Here is a 12,933-nt window from a genome sequence, read left to right as displayed (position 1 = left end):
CAGCAAGCTCTTTCGTTTTTTACTTTTGTTTGCTTCCTAGGAATGCCCATGCTGGGACAAAATTACTTTATCCAGATGCCAGTGATTGAAAAGACATTCTAATTATCTGCCGATGGTAAATCATAAAACTTGTTTGGAAACCCTTTTGTCAAGCCTGTGAACCTTCAGAGGAAATCATGTTTTACCTGGGACTGCTAAAATAAGCATGGTATTTGGAAATGCCGTAGGCTTGATTGCATTGAATTATAAATTGAATCATTACTAAACTTCACCTCTGAGAGGTTTTCAGTGATTGTTTTATTCAGCTTTGCTGACTACCCTGCCCATAGCAACTCTGGCAATGATTCCCCTAGCGGCACGATGGGGCTGCCCAGCTGCAGAAATTCATGACGGCTGCATTTGCCTGCAGAGTTTGGAAAGATCTAAGGTCTTTGGAGACCAGAAATGTGTTTTTCCCTTGTCTTAACTGGCAGTATGAGCCTCTGGCATTTCAAAGTGCAAGTCATTAGTGTCCACTGGGGTGATGTTAATCTATCTGTGTTTCAGTCCCAGGACATTTTCCAGTTGCTCCTGCCACAACGATCTCTGCCATCTCAGTGCCTTTGATGCCCCTCGTGAATTCAGGAAGCTCTGCAGTGCCAGCAGGGCTTCACAAAACCCAGTTGCTACCCGATCCTCTTTCTCTTCCACCTCTCTGTCATCTTTGAAGAACTCTCAAAGCTTATTTAAAAGGTGGGGCTTCTGCTGGGCATTTTCAAACTTGAATTGAGAGAAACCTGTTATTGTTAGGGGTTTTTTTACACATCTCAATAGGAAGAAGACTTTCTTTTATTTTGAATTTAGGGCTTGAGTCACATAGTCTGGGGAATTTAAGCCGACATTGATCACATCCAGAAGAAATAGAAGACTAGTGTATGGAGAGGAGCCAGACATGAGAATTGCCAGAAAGCAAGCAAAAATAGGGCCCTTGAGTGGTTGGAAGGGACTCAGGAAAGCCAGAGTACCCAGGTGATGCTGGAAGTGGGTGTGTGCGGTTGGAATTGGCAGGACAGCCTATCCTCCTCCATCTTTCCGGAAGGACTCAGCTGAACCCCTGCTGTCTGAGCTACGGTTTGGGGGAGGGCTGAAAAGGAGCAGGGGTGCTCCTTTCATCAGATTGTTCCAAACTTCCTAGTGGGTTAATGTGACATGGAGCCAAACCACACCGAAGAGCCTGTTTACTGTTGTTAAGAGCCTTGGCCTTTTATTTAATCATCAGAAAAAAACCAAGGCTGTAGGTTCTGGTAAAGTGCCAGATTAATTATTCAGAAAGAAAGGCCTGGGATTGGACCAAATGTTGTCTCATTAGCATGCAGTGTCCATGCTGGAGTCTGGTTAGACAACCAGGAGAGGTCGATGGGAGGGAAACAGGAGAAAAACAAAGTTACCTTTCCCTGTGTTGTGCTGTGGAATATCACACTGTAGAATGCCCAGTATAGGGTATTCTCCAGCAATGTGCTTTGGCCCAGGCCTCGTTCAGGGATATGCAAGACAATTATTCTGCCAGCCTCCTGAATCTCTGCCCATAAACTTGGCTTTCTTTCCTCTTACAATCCATTGTGTCTAAGGACAACCCTCCCACTTTTCTTCAGATCTCACCTCCTCTGACCCACTCAAGGACTTCAATCCTGAAATTTTCTCTTCTTTTTCCTGTGCCGTTAATTTCCCCTCTCTACTAAATGATTCCCATCAGCATGCATTCTAGTATATTTTTCATCTTGGAAAAAAAAAAAAAAAAAACTCAAGACTCTACTTCTCCCTCCAGCTTCTCTCTCCTTTTTTCCCTTTACAGTAAAATTCCTGAAGAGTTGCCTATACTATTTTTTTTTCCCCTTTACTCCATTCATTCTGGAACTTATTCATATCAGGTTTTGTTCCCACCATTTCACTTACCAGTATGGTTGAGAAGCCAAATCCAGGGGTGACTGTCCCTGCAAAGTGTTATTTTATTGGATTTCCTCCTTTTTCCAGCCTCTAAACAAAGCAGTGTCCTGGGCCTCAGATTCCTTCTGTCTCTACCTTGTCAATCTCCTCCAGTCTCGTGGCTCTGTATACCAATCTTTAGGATGATGACACCCAAATTCATATCTCACCTCTCCTCTGAGGTCCAGACTCCAATTCCCCCTTGATGTTTAATAGATGTTACAAACCTCACATGTCTAAAACAGATCTCTTCATGCCCTGTTCTCCCTGACCCAAATTGCTTCTCCCACAGTCTTCCCTGTCTCACAGCTATTCCATTCTTCTAACTCCTCAGTACAAAATCCTAACTATCATATTTTTCCTCTCCTCTATCATATTTTTGCCTCCAGCCTATCAGCAAGTTCTGTCAGCTCCACCATCATGTCATACTGCACATCCAAACACTCGCTGCCATCTGCCTCATCGCCTCTCACAATTATCAGCTCTCACCTAGACTACTACAGTAGTCTGCTAACCACTCACCCACAGTCTGTTTTCTACGTAGCAACCAAAGAAATATTTTAAAAACATAATTGAATAATTTTATTCCCCTAATCAAATTCTTTATGGCTTCTCCATCACACTGAGAACAAAAACCCAAAGTCCTTCCTCTGGTCACATGAGCTCCTCTCTGATGTGGCCCCTGCTTGTTTTCACAGCTTCATCAGCTGCTCTCTGTTGGTGCCTCTTTGCACTCAAACTAGCCTGCCTGTGACGCCTCCAACAGTGTAGTTTGTCTCTCAGACTTTGTAGTCCAGGTTTCATTTATAGTAATAGCATACCACTTACGGAGCGCCTACTACAGGCAAGCCAATACCTAAGGCATTTTACATACATAATTTTTAAATTCTAACCACAGGTGTTATTATTATCTCCTCTTTACAAATAAAGAAACTGAGGCTCGGAGAGTAATTTGCTTAGGGTAGCAGAGCCAGACAGTAGTAGGAACTGGGATTCACAGCCAGGTGTGTCTGGTTTTAAAGTCTAAGCTCTTCCCACTGCATTCTGCTGCTTCTTTGTGATCACAACAAACTAGTGTGGATTTAATGCCCTCAGTAAAATGTTCCTTTGAGGGGTGTGTTGGTGTGTATATGCTCATCTCCTGATATTCATTATAAAGTTAACTTAAAGCTTTTCAAAGAAGTTGCTAAGGAAATTGATCCTGTTTTAAACTCCTTGGATTTCCAGAAAAAGAGTGTGCATGTGTGTGTGTGTGTGTGTGTGTGTGTGTGTGTGTGATAGGGATACAGCATCTTCCCACCTAAGGGATGGAGCCTGTAGGGCTGGGGAACAAGCCCCAAGGTATCAGCTGCAGTGAAGGCTCTCTTTTGTCTCCAAATGCTAATAGTTCTGGATTCAAAATCTTTTCTCTCTTTGACTGGACCCAGAGATAATAAAAAACTTACAGCATATAATTTGGCATTTTACGGGTATGGTAGGCTCACAAAAATTTTGTTCTCCCTGACAAGGCTCAGATAATTCTATCAAAATAAATCTCTGAAGGAAAAAAGCTTTCTTTTAAAGTCTATGAGAAGCCTTTTCAAGAACAAAAATAACACTTAAAATGGATATTCTATGTATCTTCTTTTTCTTCTCTTTTTCAGAAGAAATTCTACCCTTTCTGATAAGAGAAAATAAAAATGTCAGGGGGAAAAAATGTCAAAATTTGGCAATTGTAGAGAGGGGAAATTTCCTCCAACACTGTACTTTGAATTTTAAAGAGTTTTGGGCACAGGTTGTGCAGGAGTCAGATTTCCACAACTACACATATCCTTCTTCAGTGCCCACGCCCATGAGTTTTGCACTCAGTCATCAAACGTTGACTGAGAACATGACTGTGTTAGGGCTCTCCGAAGAAAGAACCAATAGGGTGTATATATATACATATACATATACATATACATATACATATACATATACATATAGTCATTTAGTTACTAAGTTGTGTTTGACTCTCTGTGACCCCACAGATTGTAGCCTGCCAGGCTTCTGTGTCCACGGGAATATACGTATGTATATTCTTGCCTGGGAAGTAGCAAGTCAGCAACAACAACGAAGGAGACAATATTGTAGGATTTGGCTCACAGGATTAAGGAAGGCAAGAATTCCCCAAATCTGCCATGCACAAGCTAGAGGACCAGGGAAACTAGTGGGATAATTCAGTCTGAGTCTGAAGGCTTGAGAACCAGGAGGGTTGATGTACAAGGGCAGGAAAAGATGAATGTCCCAGCTCAGATAGAGAGCTACTTTGCCCTTCTTCCACATTTTTTGTTCTATTCAGGCCCTTAATGGAATGGATCCTTCCCACCTACACTGATGAAATCAATTTCTTTACTCAGTCTACCCATTCAAACGCTAATCTCATCTGGAAATACTCACAAACAGACCTAGAACTATCTAACCAGCTATCTGGGCATCCTTCAGCCCAGTCAAATTGACACGTAAAATTAACCATCATAGTAGCTATTTCAAGAGCCACATAATTTAACATCTCCTCTAATGGTCTCTCTGATGTCTGCTCTCTCAAGTTTTGTGGACACTTCTCTGTCCAAAATGTGCTTGATGAGAGATGGCCAGTATCTTGCAGCTCAACCTCACAGGGAGGTTGAGTAGACAAACTGAATTTTGTATGATTTCAATAAAGTCACATTTACCATATGTTCAACATTGTGCTGGGGAGTGTGATGGCTACAGTGGGGAGGAAGAAGAGAGTAAAAACTCACTTATTGAGAGCCTATTGTGTGCCAAATAATTTATAATGCATATATAATTTCATGATATATAGGTTAAAAATTTTTCTTCATGGGTGAAGAAGAAATGAGGTTTTAAAAGGTTAAGTACCTCAACTCAAGCTAGGGAATGAGAGCGTTAGAATTGAGATTGAGAATTGTCTGATACTAAAACACATGCCCATTTCATTGTGCTACATTGGCATAGGCACAACTAAAGTTGAGATTCCCTTCTAAATGTGCTATGATCCAAGATGAAATACCAAATTTTTCAAATAACAAATTCTGAAGGAATTTGGAGAAGAGGAAAGTGAAAGTCGCTTGGTCATGTCTGATTCTTTGCAACCCCGTGGACTGTAGGCTGCCAGGCTCTTCTGTCCATGGAATTCTCCAAGCCAGAATACTGGAGTGGGTAGCCGTTCCCTTCTCCAGGGGAGCTTCACAACCCAGGTCTCCTGCATTGCAGGTGTATTCTTTACTGTCTCAGCTACCAGGGAAGCCTGGAGAAGAGGAAGAAGGAGATAATCAGATTATCAAAGAAGATCACATGGAGGAGGCAGTGTAGGAGATGAACCTTGAAATCTGGGTAGAGTTTTTATGAGAAAGTAGGAAACTCAGAGGGGAATTACAGCCATGGAATCAGAATGAACTGAGAACTAGAGGAGATTGATAGTCACGTGTGAGGAGTGAAAAGGCAGTTGCTCTCTGCTCCTGAGAGTGTATGCTGAAAGGAGATCGGGCTAGGCAAGTATTGTGACCAGGTTATAGAGTGCTTTAAAGCCAGGTAGAGTTTTAACTAGAGAGGTATGAGGGGAGAGTGGATAGCCAATTTGCCTTCCAGAGGGGGATCTTTTATTATCAACTGAGACATGGTAGAACTTGCAGTGTACGTAAATACTACATTGAAATATAAGCCATGATTTTGTTCTGCAATATTGTAAAAACTAAAATTGCTCTTAAAATAGAAGAGAAATACAACTATGACCATTTAGACACAGTGTACAGAAGGACCTTCAACTCATCATCGTCAGTGTCTCAGAAATAAGAGAAACAGTTTTGTCTACTTATGGCTCAGACAGCGAAGAATCTGCCTGCAATGCAGGAGACCTGGGTTCAGTCTTTGGGTTGGGAAGATCCCCTGGAGAAGGGAATGGCAACCCACTCCAGTATTCTTGCCTGGAGAATCCCGTGGACAGAGAAGCCTGGCACGCTACAGTCCATGGGATTGCAAAGAGCCAGAGACAACTGAGCGACGAAGCAAAGCGAAACACTGGTGGTCAGCACCACGGACAGCGATGCTGTGGCCGCGTGCTGCGTCTCCAGGCAGAGGAATTTAGCCTTGGTGAAGTGTATCTGTCGTACTAAACCAGTGAGTGGAATGCAGTCTTTTAGGAATTTCAAAGATGAATCTTTCTACCAAGCTTCTCTTTCTTTGGACTCCCACCTGGGAGAGGAGAGCCCCACGTGTGCTTTCTATAGAAATTTGATGTATAGATGTGTACAGATGTACAGAAAACTCAAAGCTTTCAGGAAATGGAAACTAATTCTTTTCACAAAGATTAAGGACCCTGGAATAAGAAAATGGGTAGTGGCACTTTTTATACTTCTGAACTCAGTTTTCCCTTGTTACCAAGACATGGAACTCAGTTATCCTTCATATTCAGCTCCCTAAGACCAGTCAATCCTGTCTGGTCTGAGGTCCCCAGCTTGCCTCCTACTGAGGCCCAGAATAGAAAAGGACAAGAAAACTGCAGAAGTTGCATGGCCTCATTCTAAGAGTGTATTTTGAGGTTATTTCTAGTTTCTTAAATCTTATCTACAAACTTCTCAATCAGACTTAGCTTGAGGTTAGACATCTGAAGCTGGACTCAGGGTAGTATTCTTTGCTTAATAGAGGAAGGAAAGGTAAGTGTAAATGGATTTAGAATCTATAAAATGCATCTGAATCATAACTGCTCTTTTTTAAAGGGGCAGTTCTGTCACTGAGGGACATTATCAGGTTTGCTCTTACTGGAGATGCTGGACTCTGATGGGACTTCTTCCTGATCTAACAGATCTTCAATGCATAAAGCAATCTTATTGTTCCAAGTCTTTACCATGACACCCATGGGGTCTTCTTCCATTCTTTTGCTCTGGGCTGACCTTATGCTAATGCCTATCACCCACTGGACTTCTTTTGTCTAGTGCTTTGCCCACATCAGAACTTTAGGGCCTCCACACCATAGTTCTTTTTTTTTTTTTTTACACCATAGTTCTTACTGTCCCCTCTGCCTGCCATGCCCTAAACACTCCTCACCTTTATCTCTTCTTGAAGATTTTGCCTATTGTTTAAGCCCTTACTATTGAGAGGCTTTTCCTAACCTCCCAACTAAATAAGGAGCCTTAAGGCCCCATGGTATCTAAAATGCATAGCTTTGCATGTTGGTGCTTCATGCATCTGGATTCTCTCTCTTCCACTAGATGGTAGATTCCTTAAGAGCAGGAACTGTGATTTATATTGTATGTACCACAAGCCTTCCTGGTAGCTTAGTTGGTAAAGAATCCGCCTGCAATTCAGGAGACCCTGGTTTGATTCCTAGGTTGGGAAGATCCACCAGAGAAAGGAGAGGCTACCCACTCCTGTATTCTTGGGCTTCCCTGGTGGCTCAGCTCGTAAAGAATCTGCATGCAATATGGGAAACCTGGGTTTGATCCCTGTGTTGGGAAGAGCCCCTGGAGAATGGAAAGGCTACCCACTCCAGTATTCTGGCCTGGAGAATTCCATGGACTGTTTAGTCCATGGAGTTGCAAAGAGTTGGACATGACTGAGCAACTTTCACTTTCACCACAAGCCATCCATAGGTATATGTCAAGTTTAATTATTTGGAAAAATTCTGTCAGGCTACACTTGTGTACCAGTCCTTAAATTAGACCTACAAAATAGACTCTGAAGGGTGAGAACCTCTTAGAAGAGAAGGCAAAACAGACAGGATTTAAGTAGATTGCCACCAGTCACCTCCCCTTGCCTCTCTTGAATTCCTTTGTGGCAAAGAGAAAACAATGTTGGCTTCCTCATTTAATCATTACTGTGACTTTTGAGGCTCTTAAAAATTAACTTAATGCTTTTCTAAAATGCCACTTGACAACAGTGTACAGGTATTTTACATAACTACTGTATACCAGAGGTGTCTTCAATAGAATGTAGTGATCAAAATCCAGATCATAATAATTATATCCCGTCAGGGTTTCCATTATAAGCTCCTCTCCAGAAGGGTTTGTTACCCATTTGTTTAATTTGTATCAGGCTTCAGCCTGACATGCGAGTTCTCAGTCTGACTATAATGTAGGACATCTTTTTTTGCCTCAAAATACACATTTTAATCAGTAGAGCAGTTCTCTATGCAGAATACTGAGTTTCTCTGCTGGGGAAGCAGACTCAGTTATTTACACTTGACATTCCTGTCAACACTGGGTATTCATATCATACCTGGAGCAACTCTGATGGTCAAGGCTGCAACACTGCTCAAGGTCCCCTGTTAGCCATCCTGTGGATTGGGTGTCAATCGTGAACACAGTGATCCAAGGGCTCTTGGGAACATGAGTCACTTGTGAATGTTTATCACCCTGAATTTAACTGTTAAAGAGAGGGGGAACTCGAGGCTTTCCTCAGCCAGGATGCCTGGCCTCCTGTTATCTGCTGACCTTGGCTAGCAGTGGATCCTCAGGAAAACTAAAGGCTCCCTGATCCCCTCCCCAGGAATCAGTCTTATTCTCTTTCCTCTGGGTTTTGCCTCAGCTATTGGAGACCCAAGTTTACCGCTCCTTCACCCCTCCTAATTCTGAGTAGGTTATACCTGCCAGGGTCAGGGGTTAAAGGAGAGAAGTACTTGCTCCTCACAGATCTATTCTGAATGGAGGACATTCCTGGTCTTCTTTCCCTCAAGTCCTATTCCTCTTGATATTCTCTTTGTTTTTAGACATATCTTCTTATCTTTACATTGAATTTTCCTGGGGAACTTCTATGAAATTAAAGCATAGATAAAGGCAGGGACTGGAAGAATAGAGGAAAGGTAAAACCGAAGGTGGCTCATTTTGAGTCTCACAAGTTGGTTGTGGGAATTGCTCCTAGAAAACTTTCTATTTAGAAACTTCCTGCTTTGAGAATTCTACCAAAAGACTTGCTGAGTAGCTCAGGCCGATTACTTATTTGCTCTGTTTCCTTAGCCGTCAGGGGAGGGGGATTCATTATTTAATGCACTCAGCAAACATTTATTGAGCAAACTGGAAAAATACAAGCCCTATCCTTATGCTGCTCACAAGCTAACTGAAGTCAAAAACAGTGAAACAAGCACTGACAATATGAAAAAGGAAATATAGCTCCAGAGGGAAAAATACAAAAATCCTAACTTGGGGAACGTTTAAAGTTGTTTTTTTCCAGAACATTTTTGCTGAGGCCCAAGAATGAGTAAAGGTTACCCGGGAAGAGAAAGAGAACGTGCAATCTAGGCTGAGATTCCAAAACAGAGGGCCTGGTCTGCAGCGGCACCCCTCGTATGTTGGATACTCAGAGCAGATTCTTGTTAAATACTCCCTTCTGTATTCAACACAATTATTCAGTAATAACTGTAGATGAAACAGGGAATAATAAAATTCATCACATGAACAAGATTTTTATGACTCTGCATGGGGGCCAGATGTTAACTAGACTTTCTGTGGTGACCATTTAGGAATATATACATGTATTAAGTCATGTTGTACACCTAAAATGAATGTTATATATTAATTATACCTCAATAGACACACACACACAGGAAAAATGGCCAGTAAAAAGGATACAAAGTGAAAACCTTGTATTGAATTATCAGGTGTATAATCATGCCTGTAAAACTTTAAATGAAACAAAAATATATTATTATACAAAAAAGAAAAAGGTAATAAAATAGCACTTAAAATGTGATAAGTATTTTTCTTGAAAAAGAGGAAAAACTTATACCTACTTATTGGTCTGCAGCTGAATTAATGCTAATATTATAGCTTCTGGTTTTGAAATATAACTTCTGTGTCTTTGTCAATGAGTATATCAAAATGGCTCTTCTTTGTGCATCACCACTCAATAGTCAGTATAGCCAGATTTGTCAGCATTCCTTCACTTGTAGATGATCAGAAAATTTTTTTCAGTAATCTTATCTCTTTCTTTTTGGCTGTGCTGGGTGTTCGTTGCTGCGCAGGCTGTTCTCCAGCTGTGGGGAGCAGGGGCTCCTCTCTAGTTATGGCGAGCAGGCTTCTCACCGCCATGGCTTCTCTCGCTGCAGAGCACCAGCTCTAGGTGTCTGGGCTTCAGAAGTAGTGGCACGTGGGCTAAGTTGCTCCAGCCTTTGGAATCTTCCTGGACCAGGGATTGAAACTGTGTCCCCTGCATTGGCAGGCAGATTCTTAACCACTGGATCACCAAGAAAGTCCTTTTATTCTTGAGACAAATGTGCATGTGCAAGTTGAATTCATATGCATGAGACACAACTGTGTAATTGAGCATTCCAAATTAACTTTCATGAATAATAAAATCCTTGTCAAAAGAAAAGTAATAAAAATGGCTTAATATGAAGGTAGCATGTTTTATTAAAATCCAACAGATACCACAGCAATTATTTAGAAGTTAGACCTACCGAAGAGGCTTTGTAATTTATCAATGACTTTCAGCCTAACACGACCAGAAACACGCCTGTATTGTAGTTGAAGAAGTTGGGTTTATCATTGCAGTGAAGATGTCTCAGTAAGAGCGTGTTGAAAAGAACCTATTTGAGGGAATTCCCTGGTGGTCCTGTGGTTAGGACTCGGACTTTTACTGCTGGGACCCACATTCCATCCCTGGTTGGGGAACTAAAATCCCTCAAGACACACAGCACAGCAAATGAAAACAAAAAACCTTATTTGGTTTGGATTTAAGCTGTGGTTGGGTAATTTGGGGCAGGGTCTAAGGAAGCAGGGGCTCACTCTGAATCAGGTGCTGTTAGAAAGTGGGGCAGTTCTGTAATGGGGCATCTCAATAAATCTTATCTATAGGGACAGTCAATCATGTCAGCCAGGAGACTGGGAGCGATGGTGCTTCATGTCATATAGCGACCTTGTCTGAAGTGGACATTCTGCAGGATGTTTATGTTTGACAAGAGAACAGTATGGGCTAGCAGTAGCAGATCAATGTGTCAGACGTTGAGCCCACTGTGTCGTCTTTTCCTGGAAATCAGGGGCTGTTTTTTTTCTCTTTCCCTCCCTGTAATCATCTAGAATTGCCAGTATACTGAAAGGTTTCAGAAAACGCCACCCCTGAATCTTCCACTTTGGCATATTGATTATTTTAAGCTGAGTCACTTGAGAAAAGAGCAGATGCAGGAAGGGCTCTCTGACCGCTCCCTTCGTATCTACAAGCAAGTCATAACATCACTCTTGAGAGAGATGTCCTCCCTGTACCAAGAAGAGAACATTCTTATCCCGGGAGACAGGGAGCCAGTGCCGAAATGGATCTATACGAACAAGCTTCTAAGATAACTCTGGTCTTCCATTAGTTTCTCTCATATACCTCCTAGTCACTCTCCCACAATTTACTGGCCATAGCCCAAACCTCTTTGTCTTGTCATCTCTCCACAAATGTATCGTTTATTTGTTTAAAAGGTGTATAAGATTTCAGTTCTAACTGCTTCTGTGAGTCTTCATTTTACTTAGAAAAACTCCTGTGTGCACATAAAAAATATTAAATAAAATATGTATGCATTCCTCCTGTTAATCTGTCTGTTAATTAGGTCAGTTTAGTTCTTAGGCCTAGCCACAGAACCAAAGAGGAGGATAGAATGGAGTTTTTCTTCAATATTTTTTATTTCTCAAAAATTGATTTTCAAACAATACCTGGGTAGGGGCCTGTGAACCTATATTTTAATATGTGCCTTAGGGAATTCTTGCCAGAAATTCTGGGAAATATTGATCTCTTCCTTTTCCTTAAAAGGGAAGCTTCATAGTAGATAATTTAATAAAGCTTACGGGTACCTGGTTATTATTTGGAGGAAAGACTACAGTTGGATCATTCTGTATAGCACGATAAAGTTTGGATGAATGCCTTGATAGCTCTATACAGGAGTTAGATTGTATTCAAAAATTTTACATATTGAATGGATAAGAAAGCTGTGGTACATATACACAATGGAGTATTACTCAGCCGTTAAAAAGAATTCATTTGAATCAGTTCTGATGAGATGGATGAAACTGGAGCCGATTATACAGAGTGAAGTAAGCCAGAAAGAAAAACACCAATACAGTATACTAACACATATATATGGAATTTAGGAAGATGGCAATGATGACCCTGTATGCAAGACAGGGAAAGAGACACAGATGTGTATAATGGACTTTTGGACTCAGAGGGAGAGGGTGGGATGATTTGGGAGAATGACATTCTAACATGTATACTATCATGTGAATTGAATCGCCAGTCTATGTCTGACGCAGGATGCAGCATGCTTGGGGCTGGTGCATGGGGATGACCCAGAAAGATGTTATGGGGAGGGAGGTGGGAGGGGGGTTCATGTTTGGGAATGCATGTAAGAATTAAAGATTTTAAAATTTAAAAAATAAAAAACAATAAAAAAATAAAAAAAAATTTTACATATATACATGCATATATACATAGGCTCTGCTGGGTCTTAGTTGCTATGTGTGGACTTTCTCAAGCTGAGGCGAGCAGGGGCTCCTCTTCATTGTGGTGTCAGGCTTATTGCAGTGGCTTCTCTCGTTGAGGAGCACAGGCTCTGGGACACGAGGGCTGAGGTTCTAGAGCGTGAGCTCAGTATTCGTGGAGCATGGGATTAGTTGCTTCGAAGTGTATGGGATCCTGCCAGACCAGGGACTGAATCTGCATTGGCAGGCAGATTCTTAACCACTGGAAGTCCCCTCAAAACTACATTTTGAGGACATTACATACATGTCAGTGGGTCGCCACCTTGGAGGTTTCCCTAGGTTTCTTTAAGAACAGTAGTTCTCAAAGGGAGGTACCCAGACTAGCAGTATCAGCATCACCCAGGAATTTGTGAGATACACAAATTTTCAGACTCCTTCTCAGACCTACTAAGTCAGAAATTCTGTAGGTGGAGGGTATCAGTCTGTTTTAACAAGCCTCCAGGTGACTCTGATACCTGACTTAAGTTTGAGAACCACTGCCTAAGAGAATCCTGATCCTGTC

The sequence above is a fragment of the Ovis aries genome, chromosome 3, assembly GCF_016772045.2.
Source record: "Ovis aries strain OAR_USU_Benz2616 breed Rambouillet chromosome 3, ARS-UI_Ramb_v3.0, whole genome shotgun sequence".
In the NCBI taxonomy this organism is placed as follows: Eukaryota; Metazoa; Chordata; class Mammalia; order Artiodactyla; family Bovidae; genus Ovis; species Ovis aries.
This window is presented reverse-complemented; position numbering follows the sequence as displayed.